At 36.3% G+C, this 15,198-nt stretch overlaps 2 pseudogenes; both read left to right on the forward strand.

Annotated features, from left to right (window-relative positions):
• Nucleotides 1-745: 745 nt before the first annotated feature.
• On the forward strand, nucleotides 746-12,683 carry LOC140507945 (WD40 repeat-containing protein SMU1 pseudogene; annotated as a pseudogene).
• LOC140507946 (WD40 repeat-containing protein SMU1 pseudogene) lies at nucleotides 12,680-13,311 on the forward strand (annotated as a pseudogene).
• The last annotated feature ends 1,887 nt before the right edge of the window (nucleotides 13,312-15,198 follow it).

Raw genomic sequence — 15,198 nt, forward strand, 5'->3', positions numbered from 1 at the left:
CATGGCAGAATAATATTTTAATATATTCATACACTATAATTTGTTCATCCAGTCTCCAACTTATGGATGCCCACTTTGTTTCCAGTTCCTTGCCACAAAGAAAAGCTGCTTCAATAAATATTTTATCAGCTACTGTTGGGGGGCAGAACCAAGATGGCAGAGTGAGAGCAACTACTCACCTAAGCTCTTAGACAAACTCCTCTAAAAAGGATACCTCTAAAAAAAAGAATCTGACCAAATTTTGGAGGGGCAGAATCCAACAGGAGACAGACTGTGCCAGATTCACAGCCCAGGACAGACTGGAAGATTGACAGGAAGGTTCCGTTCTGCAGGGGTGGAGGAGTACACAGCACAGCTACATCCCTACTGTGGCAGGACTGAGCAGGAAGCCTTGGGGTGAACTGAAGCAGCCACAGTACCATGAAATCTCAGGCACAACAGCCCAGAATAGGATTCCAGCAGAACCAAGCCAATGAGAGTCATGGAGCCCCAGGTATCTGCAGCAACTGCTCCTGAGACTATAAGCCCACGGATTAAATGTCTGTAAGTAACCTACTTGAACTTCCAGGATCCAAAATGGTGGAGTGATTGACAAATGCTCTCTTCCCCTCCCATTGTTGACTTTGAAAGAGCCATAAAATACTTCCCCAAGAAAATCCTGGATCAGTGGGATCGGCAGAAGGGCAAACAATCTCGTAGCATATGAGGCTAGGAAAATAGATAAGGAGGATTCCCCTCTGCTGTGATGGAAGGGGAACAGCGTCCCAAACAGCCCCACCTCAGTGAACTAGAAGGAGATTCAGAGCCCCAGTGGGAGGAAGCCTCACAACCACCAACACCAAGACCCCAGGTGTGCCTTGAACCCCCAGGGGAAAAGGGAAGACATGAGGGCAGCCAGGATCATCAACCACTGAACTTGCCTTTGCTGTAGCTCAGCTGAGGAGACCTCCCCTGTCCAGATCACCATCCCGCACACTTAACAAGCTAGCTCCAGGGCAATTCCAGGGAAACACAAAAAGATTTCACCTGGCCTTTGCTTAGCACCAGGTTCTTTAACTTCTAGCTAAAAGAAACAGAGGCCACAACACACAAACCCTCTCATCATAAGTAAAAAGCAAAGCAGGAAAGAAAAGACCATAAAATATTTCTATAGGAACAAGGACCAAAAAGCGAATACCAAAGAGATCAGCACTGAGACTGTACTCCCATCTGAAACTTCAGAAGGGACTATGAACTGGTCACAAGCACAAAGAGCACTCTTGTAAGAGTTAAAGAAGGATTTTAAAGGACAAATTAGAGAAATAGAAGAAAAACTGGCCGATGATTGTAAAAGTATGAAAAAAAGAATTCACTGAAGAGAATAGCTCCTTACAAAGGAAAAAGGAAAAATAGAAAAGGAAGTCCAAATACCAACTGGAGAAAATAACTCCTTAGAAGGAATAATTAGAGAGATGGAAAAGGAGATGCAAAACTTAACTGAAGAAAACAATTTGATAAAAATTAGAATTGGGAAAGTAGAAGCTATGAGACATCAAGACTCTATGAGACATCACTCAATCAAAGAATCACTCAAACAAAATCTAAAGAGTGGAAAGATAGAAGAAAATGTAAAATATCTAATTGAAAAAACAACTGACCTGGAAAATAGATCCAGGAGAGAAAATCTAAGAATTATTGTCCTGCCAGAAAGCCAAGATGAGAAAAAGAGCCTGGACAATATCTTCCAAGAAAAAATCAAGGAAAACTGCTCAGAAGTCCTAAATCCAGAGGGTAAAATAGTCACTGAAAGAATCCACTGTTCACCTCCCAAAAGGGATCCCAAACTAAAAACACTGAGGAATATCATTGCCAAGTTCCAGAACTATCAAGTGAAGGACAAAATACTACAGGCAGCCAGAAAGAAACCATTTGAGGAGCTACTGTCAGGATCAAACAGGATCTTGCAGCTTCTACATTAAAATATTGAAGGAATTGGAATATGATATTCCATAAGGCAAAGGAGCTGGGACTACAACCAAGGATCAATTACCCAGCAAAGTTAAGTAGAATATTTCAGGCAAGGAAATGGACATTCAATAAATAAAGGAATTTTCAGACCTTCCTAATAAAAAGGCCAAAACTCAATAAAAAATTTGATCTTCAAATGCACATCTCAAAAGAGGCATAAACAGGTAAACAAGGGAAAAGAAAAACTTGTTACTCACTATGGGCAAACTCTTTACTTCCATATAAGGGAAGATGATATTTGTTAATCTTGAGAACTGTATGTTTATTGTGAAATATAAAAAGGATATACATAGATAGAAGGAGCGAGTATAAGTGACAGGATGATAAAAATGTGATTGAAGAGATTGTTACAGGAGTTGTGAAAAAGAGGAGGCTGAAAGTGGTAGATGCCATCACAGGAAGAGGCACAAAATTATATTACAGTAGAGGTAAAGAGGGGAGGAAGATGAGCATTGTTTGAGAGGTATTGTCATTTGATTTGGTTCAAGGAGGGAACAACAAACTTAATTAAGTATATAAATCTAACTAGCTCTATAAGCAGTAGGAGGGGAAGTGGGAAAGAAATGGGAAGGGAGGCTAAAAGGGAGGGAAGAAGTAGTAGAAATAAAGAGGAGTAAAAGGGAAGGGGGCTGAAAGAAGTAAGGGAAGACTGCGGGAGGTAGTGGTAAAAAATTAAAACTCTACTGTGGAAGGGAAGGGAGAAGAAAGAACTTAAAGCACAAATGGTAGAAAAGAGGATGAAGGGAAAGACACAAAGAGTAATCATAACTGTGAATGTGAATGAGATGAACTTTCCCATAAAATGGTGACAGATAGCAGAATTGATTAAAAACCATAATCCAACAATATGTTGTTTAGAAGAAACACAGCGAAAATGAGGGGATAATCATAGGGTAAAGGTAAAAAGTTTGAGCAAAATATATTGTGTTTCATCTGATGTAAAAAAAAGCATCAATAACAATCCTAATCTCAGAAAAAGTAAAAGCAGACATAAATCTAATCAAAAGAGATAAGAAAGAAATTATATCCTGATAAAAGGTACCACAGATAACGAAGCAATATCATTACTAAATATACATGCTCTAAGTGCTATAGAATCCAGATTCTTAGAGGAGAGTTTAAGGGAGTTACAGGAAGAAATAAAAAGGAAAACTATACTGGTGAGGGACCTCAACCTCACCCTCTCTGAATTTGATACATCTAACCTCAAAATAAACAAGAAAGAAGTTAAGGAGGTGAATAAAACTCTGGACAAGGTAGATATGATAGATCTCTGGAAAAAAATTGTATGGGGATAGAAAGAGATATACCTTTTTTCCAGCGGTCCATGTCACATATACAAAAATTGACCATGTACTAGGGCATAAAAAACTCATAATACAGTCCATAATGGCAGAGATAGTCAATGCATTCTTCTCAGATTACAATGCAATAAAAAGTATATGTAATAAAAAGCCATGGAAAGATAGAACAAAATTTCATTGGAAACTAAATAATCTAATCCTAAAGAAGGAATGGATTAAACAACAAATCATAGAAACAACCAACAGCTTCATTTAAGAGAATGACAGTAATGAGATAAGCTACCAAATCTTATGGGATATGGCAAAAGCAATTCTTAGGGGAAGTTTTATATCTTTGAATGCCTACATGAATAAAATAGAGAAAGAGGAGATCAATTAATTGGGCATGCAGCTGAAAAAGCTTGAAAAATAACAAATTGAAAATCTCCAAGTACATATCAAATTAGAAATGCTGAAAACCCAAAGAGAGATTAATAAAATTGAAATTAAGAATACTATTGATCTAATACATAAAACTAAGAGTTGGTTTTATAAAAAAAAAAAAAAACAAGAAAATTGATAAACCTTTGGTCAATTTGATTTAAAAAAGGAAGAAGAAGAAAACCAAATCACCAATATCAAAAATGAAAAGGGTGAACTCATCTCCAATGAGGAGTAAAATAAAACAATAATAAGAAATAACTTTTTCCAACTGTATGCCCATAAATTCAACAATCTAAATGAGATAGATGATTATTTTAAAAAATATAAATTGCCCAGATTTACAAAATACAGATACTTAAATAACCCCATCTCAGAAAATGAAATTGAACAAGCCACAATGAACTCCCTAGGAAAGAATCTCCAGGGGCAGATGGATTTACAAGCGAATTCTATCAAACATTTAAAGAACAGTTAATTCCAATACCATATAGACTATCTGGAAAAACTGGGGAAGAAGGAGTCCTCCCAAATTCTTTTTATGATACAAATATGGTTTTGATACCTAAACCAGGAAGAGCCAAAATGGAGAAAGAAAATTATAGACCAATTATCATGAGAATAATACACTATGATCAGGTAGGATTTATATCAGGAATGCAGGGCTGGTTCAATATTAGGAAAACTATTAGCATTATTCATTATATCAACAACAAAACTAACAGAAAACACATGATTTTCTCAATAGATGCAGAAAAATTTTTTGACAAAATACAACACCCATTTCTAATGAAAACATTGGAAAGCATAGGAATAAATGAAACTTTCCATAAAATAATAAGCAGAATCTACCTAAAACCATCAGCAAGTATTATATGCAATGGGGCCAAGCTAGATGCATTTCCAATAAGATCAGGGGTAAAACAAGGATGTCCATTATCACCACTATTATTCAATATGGTACTAGAAACATTAGCTGTAGCAATAAGAGAAGAAAAAGAAACTGAAGGAATTAGAATAGGCAAAGAAGAAACTAAGTTATTACTCTTTGTAGATGATATCATGCTATACTTAGAGAGTCCCAGAGATTCAAGTAAAAAACTACTTGAAATAATAAACAACTTTGGCAAAGTTGCAGGTTACAAAATAAACACACACATCCAATTAGAATAGGAGATCAAGAATCTTAAGGAAGAAAAGGACTCCATGAAAATGATAATTGGGCAAGGGGTAGCCAGAGAAGGTATAAGAGATGAAGAAAGTAATATATGTATGTATATATATATATATATATATATATATATATATATATATATATATATATATATATATATATATATATATATATATATATATATGTATGTATGTATATGTAGAGAGAGAGAATGAAAAAATAAAGGAGAATGTGAAGCATTTCAAAAGAAACAATGAACCTAGAGAACAGATCAAGAAGAGAAAACATGAAAATAATTGAACTACCTGAAAGTTCTGATCAAAAAAAGAATCCTGATACAATAATAGATGATATAAAGAAAATTGCCCTGAAGCAACAAGAGGGTAAAGTAGAAATAGAAAAAATCCACTGAACACCTCCTGCAAGAGATCTCACAAGAAAAACTCACAGGAATATTATAGTTAAATTCTTAAACCCACAAACAAAGGACAAAAATATTATGAGCAACAGGAAAAACACAATTTACTTATGATGGTACTATAATTGAAATCATACAAGACCTAGCACTGGCAACAATAAAAGGTCACAGGTCTTGGAACATGATATGTTGAAGAGCAAAAGGACTGGGCCTTCAGATGTAAATATCATATCTAACAAAGTTAAGCATAATTTTGAATGGAAAAAAATGAACACTTGATCAACTGTGAGACTTTCAGTACTCTTAAAAAAAAAAAACCCTAAACTCAATAGATTTCACAGAATCAAGAGGGATATAAAGTATATACAAATGACCAATAATTATAAGCTTCCTGAATCAATAAGGGTAGAATGTTAATCCTTTACGTATGGAAAATGTAGAACCAAATCTAAAATTGTTATTAGCCATTAGGTAGCTTATTAGAAAGGTTGGGGTAGACCTGAGACTGATATGAATTTAAACAGTAAAACCATTCAAGAACACCTAAAAGAGTAATTATCTTATACAAATAAGGTGCAAGAGGAAGAAGCACAAGAGAAGAATTAGACAGGAGAGGGGACTTTCATAGGCAATGGGATTGAGGGGAAAATACATATACATACGTATATATGTATATATATGTATGTATACATATATATGAGTATATAAGTCTTCTAAATTAAAACAATAAAATTTGAAGGGAATAGGGAGGGGGAGAAGATAAAGGAGGGATCTTTAAAGGGGAAGGTGAGGGAATAGGTTAAAAGGGAGGTGTAGAAGAATGTTTAGATTTAGAAGAATGGGAGGGTTAGAGGGACTGCTGAAGTGGAAGTAAGTTAAATAATAGAAGGACAAGGTAGCAGGTTAAAGTAAAGTAGAGGAGTTAAGAGAAATAGGAGAAGAGATATGCACAATCATAGAAGATTAGGAGTAAAATCTCTTAGGGAAAGTATATGTTTATATATGTATGTATGGGTATATATCTGTATGTACATATCAATACCTATACATAAATATATCCATGTTCAATTGTAGCCTTTAAAATTAGCATTGGTCAAATGTAAGCTAATGATTCAGTTAGGCATCATGAATCAGTCAAAAAGAATCAAAAGAATGAAAAAAATAGAAGAAAACATAAATACTTCATTAGAAGAAAGAAGTGACCTGAAAACTAGATCTAGGAGAGAGAATTTAAGAATTATTCAACTACCTGAAAGCCATGATCACAGAAGTTAGATAGCGTCTTTCAAGAAATTATTAAGTAAAACTGCCCTGATATCCTAGAACAAGAGGATAAAATACTCATCACAATAATTCACTGATTACCTCCTAAAAGAGATCCCAAAATGAAAATTATAAGGAATATTTTAGACAAATTCTGGAACTGTCAAGTCAAGGAGAAAACAGTGCAAAAATCCAGAAACAATTCAAATATTAAGATGCCACAGTCAAGATTACATGAGACTTATGAGCATCTACGTCAAAGGACTGGAGGGCTTGGAATATGATATTTTAGAAAGCAAAGGAGCTTAGATTACAACCAAGGATGAACTAGCCCCCAAAGCTGAGCACAAACTTTCAGCAGAAAAGGTGGACATTCAATGAAATAGGAGACTTTCAAATTTTCCCAATGAAAAGACCAGACCTGAACTGAAAATGTGATCTTCAAATACAAGACCCAAGAGAAGCATAAACTGGTTAAATGTTATTCAAAGAGAACAAAGTGTTTGCATCCCTACATGGAAAGCTGATACTTGTAACTCTTAAGAACTATATCTCTATTAGGGCAGATAAAAGGATTATACTTAGAGGGGATGAATTGACTTTGATACGATGACAAAAAAATTAAGGGGTAAAAAAAGAATTGTTTTGGGAGAAAAGGGGAGACAAAATGGGGACAAAGACCAAAACAGGAATACCAAAAAAGTCAGCATTGAAACTGTACTCCCATCTGAAACTTCAGAAGGGACTATGAACTTGTCACAAGCACAAAGAGCATTCTTGGAAGAGCTGAAGAAGGATTTTAAAAGCCAAATTGGAAAAATAGAAGAAAAACTGGCCAATGATTTTAAAAGTATAAAAAAAGGATTCAATGAAGAGAACAGCTCCTTAAAAAGGAAAATTGGACAAATGGAAAAGGAACCAGAAAACCTAACTGGGAAAATTGGACAAATCAAAAAGGAAGTACAAAAACTAACTGGAGAAAATAACTCCTTAAAATGAATAATTGGAAAGATGGAAAAGAAGATGCAAAACTTAACTGAAGAAAACAATTTGATAAAAATTAGAATTGGGAAAGTAGAACCTAATGACTCTATGAGACATCAGGAATCAGTGAAACAAAATCTAAAGAATGGAAAGATAGAACAATATGTAAAATATCTAGTTGAAAAAACAACTGACCTGAAAAATAGATTCAGGAGAGAAAAATCTAAAAACCTAAGAATAACTACCAGAAAACCATGATGAAAAAAAGAGCCTGAATAATACTTCCAAGAAACCATCAAGGAAAACTGCCCAGAAGTCCTAGATCCAGAGGGCAAAATAGTCTTCAAAAGAATCCACCATTTACCTCCAGAAAGGGATCCCAAACTCAAAACACCAAGGAATATCATTGCCAAATTCCAGAACTATCAAGTGAAGGAAAAAATACTTCAGGCAGCCAGAAAGAAATCATTCAAATATTGAGGAGCTACAGTCAGGATGGACCTTGCAGCTTTTACATTAAAAGATCAAAGGAATTGGAATACAATATTCTGTAAGGCAAAGGAGCTGGGACTACAACCAAAGACTAATTACCCAGCAAAGTTGAGAATAATATTTCAGGCAAGGAGATGAGCATTCAATGAAATAAGGGATTTCCAGACATTCCTGATGAAAAGGCCAGAACGCAACAGAAAATTTGATCTTCAAACTCAGGTCTCAAGAGAAGCATAAAAAGGTAAACGGGGGAAAAAAATCTTGTTACACAATATGGGCAAACTGTTTATATCCCTATAAGGGAAGATGATACTTGTTAATCTTGAGAACTGTGTATTCATTATGAAATGTAAAAGGGATAATATAGACAGAGGGAGTGGGTATAAATTAAATGATGTGATGATAGCAAACATGATTTAAGGGTGTGAAGGGATTGTAATGGGAGATGTGAAAAGGAGGAGGCAGGAAAAAAATAAATTCCATCACAGGAAGAGGCACAAAAATATATTACAGTAGAGGGAGAGAGGGGAGGGAGATGAGTATTATTTAGAGGTACTCTCATCTGATTGGATTCAAGGAGGGTACAACAAATTCAGTTAAGTACAGAAATATAACTAGCTCTATAGGCTATAGGAGGGGAAGGGGGTAAGAAAAGGGAGGGGAGTCAAAAATGGAGTAAAGAAGTAGTAAAGGAAAAGGGGATTAAAAGGGAGAGGGGTTGAAAAAAGGGAGGGAAGACTGAGGTAGGCAGTGGTCAAAAATTAAAACTCTATTGGGGAGGTGATGGGAGAACTAAAAGCATATGCAAGAGGACAGGGGATAGAGGGAAAGACACAAATAGTAATCATAATTGTGAATGTGAATGGGACAAACTATCCCATAAAATGGAGATGGATAGCAGAATGGATTAAAAACCATAATCCAACAATATGTTGTTTACAAGAAACACATTTGAAAAGGGGAGATACACATAGGGTAAAGGTAAAAGGTTGGAGCTGGATTTATTGTGCTTCAACTGATGTAAAAAAAGCAGGGGTAGCAATTCTAATCTCAGACAAAGCAAAAGCATGAATAGATCTAATCACAAAAGAGATAAGGAGGGAAACTATATCCTACTACAAGGCACCATAGACATCAAATCAATTTCATCAGTAAATATATATGCTCAAAGTGGTATAGCATCCAAATTCTTAGAGGAGAAGTTAAGGGAGCTACAGGAAGAAATAGACAGCAAAATTATGCTAGTGTGGGACCTCAACCTCCCCCTCTCTGAACTTGATAAATCTGACCTCAAAATAAACAAGAAAGAAGCTAAGCATGTGAATAAAACTCTGGATAAGGTAGATATGATAGATCTCTGGAGAAAATGGAATAGGGATAGAAAGGGATGTACCTTTTCCTCAGTGGTACATGGTACATACACAAAAATTGGCCATGTAGTAGGGCACAAAAACCTCACAGTTCACTACAGAAAGGCAGAGATAGTGAATGCACCCTTCTCAGATCATAATGCAATAAAAATTATACGTAAGACATGGAAAGATAGACCAAAAGTTAATTGGAAACTAAATAATCTAATTCTAAAGAATGAATGGGTTAAACAACAAATCACAGAAACAATCAGCAACTTCATTCAAGGGAATGACAATAATGAGACAACCTACCAAATCTTATGGGATACTGCAAAAGCAGTTCTTAGAGGAAGCTTTATGTCTTTGAATGCCTACATGAATAAAAAAGAGAAAGAGGAGATCAATGAATTGTGCATGCAGCTGAAAAAGCTGGAAAAAGAACAAATTGAAAATCCTCAAGTAAATATCAAATTAGAAATACTGAAAACCAAAGGAGAGATTAATGAAACTGAAATTAAGAAAATTATCGAACTAATAAATATAACTAAGAGTTGGTTTTATGAAAAAATGAATAAAAATGATAAACCTTTGGTCAATTTGATTTAAAAAAAGAAAACCAAATTACCATTATCAAAAATGAAAAGGGTGAACTCACCTCCAGTGGAGGAAATTAAAACAATAATTAGAAATTAATTTGCCCAACGGTTTGCCCATAAATTTGACAATCTAAATGGGATGGATGATTATTTTAAAAAATATGAATTGCCCAGATTAACAGAAGAGGAAGTTGAATACTTAAATAATCCCATTTAAGAAAAAGAAATTGAACAAGCCATCAATGAATTTCCTGGGAAAAAATCTCCAGGGTCAGATGGATTCATAAGTGATTTCTATCAAATATTTACAGAATAGTTAATTCCAATACTATATAGATTATTTGGGACAATTGAGGAAGAAGGAGTCCTCCCAAATTCTTTTTATGATACAAATATGGTTTTGATTCCTAAACCAAAACAGAGAAAGAAAATTATAGACCAATTTCTCTAATGAAGAGAGATTTTAAAAAAGATTTTAGCAAAAAGAATACAACAACTTATCATGAGAATAATACACAGTGATGAGGTAGGATTTATACCAGGAATGCAGGGCTAGTTCAATATTAGTAAATATCTATTCATTGTCTGATTTATTGGCATGAATTTTGGCAAAATAAATCCTGATAATTGCTTTAATTTCATCTGCTTTGGGAGTAATTTTACCGTTTTCATTTTTCATACTGTTAATTTGTCTTTCTTTCTTTAAAAAATATCAGTCCTTCCTCCAAGTTTAGTAGCAGTTCTCCAGTAGAGTCAAGATGTGATTGAAATTAAGTCATCAGATGTTATATGTCTTATCATGCACTACTTGAAGGAATATAGCCTTAGCCTTACAAGCCTTAGCCACTTTGCAAGAGATAATTGTGTCACTGAATACTGTGGACAGCATAGAGAGTTTTGTAGCAGATCTTAATGGTCATTGGGATACCATTTTACAAGCTATACTGTCCCTGAATTGCCAGACAAAACACTGATTGAACTCTATGAACAAGTTGTCCTAGAATTGATAGAATTTCATGAATTGGGTGTTGCAAGATCTCTTCTGAGACAGACTGGACCCATGATCATGTTAAAATAAACTCAGTCAGATAGATACATTCACCTTGAAAACCTCTTAGCCAGGTCCTATTTTGATTCTTGGGAAGCACATCCAGATGGGAGCAGCAAAGAGACAAGAAGAGCAGTGATTACACAGGCTTTACCTGGAGAAGTCAGTATTGTACCTACCACTGTTGGGACAGGCTTTGAAATAGCAGCAACACCAATGTTTGCTCCCCCCTGGTATGATTGGTTGTTGTACTTCATTCTCAAAGAGGACCAAAATCACATCACTGCGCTACAGTCAAGTTTCAATGTGTCCAGCTGTGGCTGACCAGCACAATACGAACTTGGAATGCTCTACCACAAGTCAGGTGCAAATAGTCCATATGAATATTTGGGATGGATACTCCAAATTTGTGCATCCTGTGTTTCCTTTGAGCTGTTTCAATTCTGCTTTTCTCATAGATCACAGCACCTTTTCTGATGTGGGTATGCCATGCTGAGCAGTCCTGTGCTCATGTTTCCCATGTCAAACAATCAATTCCAAAGTTCTTTAGGGAGACTTTGAGAGTGTCCTTGTATCACTCCTTCCGAACACCATGTGAATGCTTGCCCTGTGTAAGTTCTCCATTAAACCGTCTTTTGGGGAAGCATATGTTTTGCATTCAAACAACATGGCCATGCTTTTGAATGCCATTAAGCTCCTTTCATGTGGCAAAGCACCTGGTGTTGATTCTATTCCATCTGAGATTTAGAAGTTAGGGGGTCCATTGCTCATACAAAAACTGACTGAAATTTTCCAGGTTATATAGCAAGAGGAGATTTTCCACCAGGAGTTTAAGGATGCCTCCACTATTTATCTCTATAAAGGTAAAGGAAATAGATTATACTGTGACAATCACAGAGGGGGTCTCTGTCTTAGTCATTACTGGCAAGATTCTTGCCAGAGCCCTCCTTAATAAACAGATTCTTCACCTGGAAGACGGCCATCTACCTAAGACTCAGTGTGGCTTCAGAAAGGGCCGAGGAACAGTCACTATGGTATTTGCCGCCAGGCAACTCTAGGAGAAATGTCAGGAGCAGAACAGAGCTCCGTACACAATGTTTGTAGATCTGACCAAGGCTTTTGATACTGTTCGTTGTGACAGTTAACAGCAAGAAAACACAGGTGCTCCATCAGTCACCACCACACCATCCAGATGTGGAACCATCAGTTACAGCAAATGGAGAAGTTCTGAATGATGTGGATAAGTTCACTTACCTTGGTAGTTATATTTTCCAGGGATGTACTCACTGATAATGATGTTGATGCACTAGCTAAGTGCTAAGGACTAGCTAAGTGTTTGGGAGGCTCTGAAAGAAAGTATAGGAGAGAAGAGGTATTAGACTGACTACCAAACTGAAGATCTGCAGAGTTGATATGCTGACCTCATTGTTGTGTTCCTGTGAAACCTGTATAATAAACCAGTGCCATGCCAAGAAACTGAATTGCTTCCATTTGAATTGTCTTAGGAAGATTCTGAAGATCTCCTGTCAGGATAAGGTACCAGACACTGAGGTCCTTATTCAAACTAAACTGCCAAGTATTCACCCTCTGCTTCAGGGAGCCCAAGTCCAATGAGCCTGGTATGACTATTGATTTTTTCAGAGGTAAAGCAGCTGTAAAAGATGCGGAAGATGAGAAGTTTCCTACATAGTTAAATAGACACATTAAATCTGGCCAGAAATCACATGTGGAATGTGATCTCCAGATGGCCAGTGTCTTGTCACTGACTCTGTTGACAGATTCACTGAAGTGTAGAACTTTCCAAATGGAAAGATTGGGAAGTATCTCAAGTACCAGGCACAAGACAATTTTATGATGATGTTGTACTATTTATGTGTTTCAGCAGAGATATAGAAATGTTAGCACCTGGGGTCAAGATGGGAGAATGAAATTGTGAAAGATGCAGAGTGGACAATGTTTACAGAGATTTGAAAGGGCACATAGTAAAGGTGTCACTACCTCAGCTTCTCTAAGGACAGCAGTTAGATCCTTAGTGCATCCTTTGATGAGACAATCAGAATTCTCAGCTTAAAATCTGGGAAAACCATGAAGGAATTTTGTGATCACTATTCATTTGATAAGGAAGCCACTTTTACTCAAGACGGTCATTATATAATTAGTGCGTCATGTGATGACACTGTGAAGATTTGGAATATGAAGACCACACAAAGAAGACCATGCCATCATAGAAATCATGACATGACTTGCACTTGATAATTTCTCTGATGGCGTGGTCTTCTTTGGCAACGAAGGACAAAAACAGTCCTGTGAGTAGACACGGCTGGTTGAATGGGGATCCAGCTAGCTAGGTAACTCAGTTCCTCCTCTCCTGTCAGTCTCCCCGTCTCCTTCCTCCTCCTCTCCAAAGGAAGGTAAATTTGGATGGCCCAAAGATACCCAGTTGACTGGGTTTTACTGGCTAGTTCCTTTCCTCTCCTCTTCTCTACTCTTCTCTCCTCTCCTTTCCTCTGCTCTGCTCTCCCAAAGACTTAAACCTGTTGCACTCTGAAGCTGGCATGCCAATGGGCCCCTGCCTACAGACTCTTTTGGACACTCCTAGCTATAGAGTGATTATCAACAGTAATTGTTGCTGTTTTCCTCCCAGCCTGATGTCTTTCTTTTTCTTGGCGTCATTAAAGGGGCCATGCCCTGGCTACCTCTTAAACAGTCCTATTCAATGAATGGGCATTGCCTCACCCTAAGTGAGTACCTGCAACACTTTGGTCTAAAGGGGCCAAGGTCTCCCAGTGCATTGTAGGTCATCTCCAGTCATCCTGATGAATATCTGGTCACTAGATTCAGATGACTGGAGGACAAATGAGGCTGGTGACCTGCACAGCCCTCCCTCACTCAAAACAAAGTCAAGTGCAAGTCATATCATCATTTCTCTGATGGCATGGTCTTCTTCAGCAATGAAGGATGAACACAGTCCTGTGAGTAGACAAATCTCTTGGCAGCATTGCAGGAACAGACATCACAGTTGACACCTTTCCTTCTTCCTAAAAATCCTGAACACTTTGTTGTGTGTAACAGATCAAATACAGTAGTCATCGTGAACATGCAAGGCCGGATTGTCAGGAGTTTCAGCTCTGCTAAGAGAGAAGGTGGTGATTTCATATGTTGTGCTCTCTCAACATGTAGTGAATGGATCTACTGTGTAGGTGAAGATTTTCTGCTGTACTATTTCAGCACAGTAACTGGAAAACTGGAACAAACTTTGACAGTTCATGGAAAGGAAGTGATTGGCGTTGCTCACCATCCCCACCAGAATCTGATTGTACCTAGAGTGAAGATGAGTTCTTAAAAGTCTTGAAACTGATTTCATGACTTTATTTCTACTACTCTAAGTGTATGCAACTTAAATGGAGACATTCATGTGTTACTTCTTTTCTTTTTCTTTTTTAAGGAGGAAAATTGCCTAAATGTGCCCTGAGAGTAATTTTTGTTAGATTTCTCACTTAAGTAGAAGATCTCCTTTTTTTAATTTTTTAAAAATATTAGTTGATCTTCTAGAAAAGCAGCAATTCTGTGAAACAATGACATTTCTAGAATGGGCTCCACTACTTTTGATTATTTGTAATGGTAGTTAATATGTACTTTCCAAAGTGAAACCTGTAAATAATGCATAAGCTCTGATTTTCCATCACCATTAATTAACCATTCTGTTTCATTTTATTTCTTTGAAATACTTTGATAGAATGTTTTACCGCCTGCATAGGGAAAAAAACAAATTAACCAATGGTTTATTGATTTTATTGATTTTTTTCATAAATCAGCCTCTAATGTTATTTATTGGTTCAATAGTGTTCTTACTTTCAGTTTACTAATCTCTTTGATTTTTAGGATTTTCAATTTGTTGTTTAATTGATGGTTTTTAATTTGCTTTTTCTGGTTTTTTTTTAGCTGCATCCTAACTTTACTGCTCTGCTCTTACTCTATTTTATTGATGTAAGCATTTAGATACAAATTTTCCTGTAAGTACTGCTTTGGCTGCATCCCATAACTTTTGGTATGCTGCCTGCATCATTGGTGTCATTCTATTTAATGAAATTATTCATTGTTTCTATGATTTCTTCTTTGATGACTCATTCTTTAAAAGTA

This window comes from Notamacropus eugenii, chromosome 5, assembly GCF_028372415.1.
Source record: "Notamacropus eugenii isolate mMacEug1 chromosome 5, mMacEug1.pri_v2, whole genome shotgun sequence".
NCBI classification, from domain to species: domain Eukaryota; kingdom Metazoa; phylum Chordata; class Mammalia; order Diprotodontia; family Macropodidae; genus Notamacropus; species Notamacropus eugenii.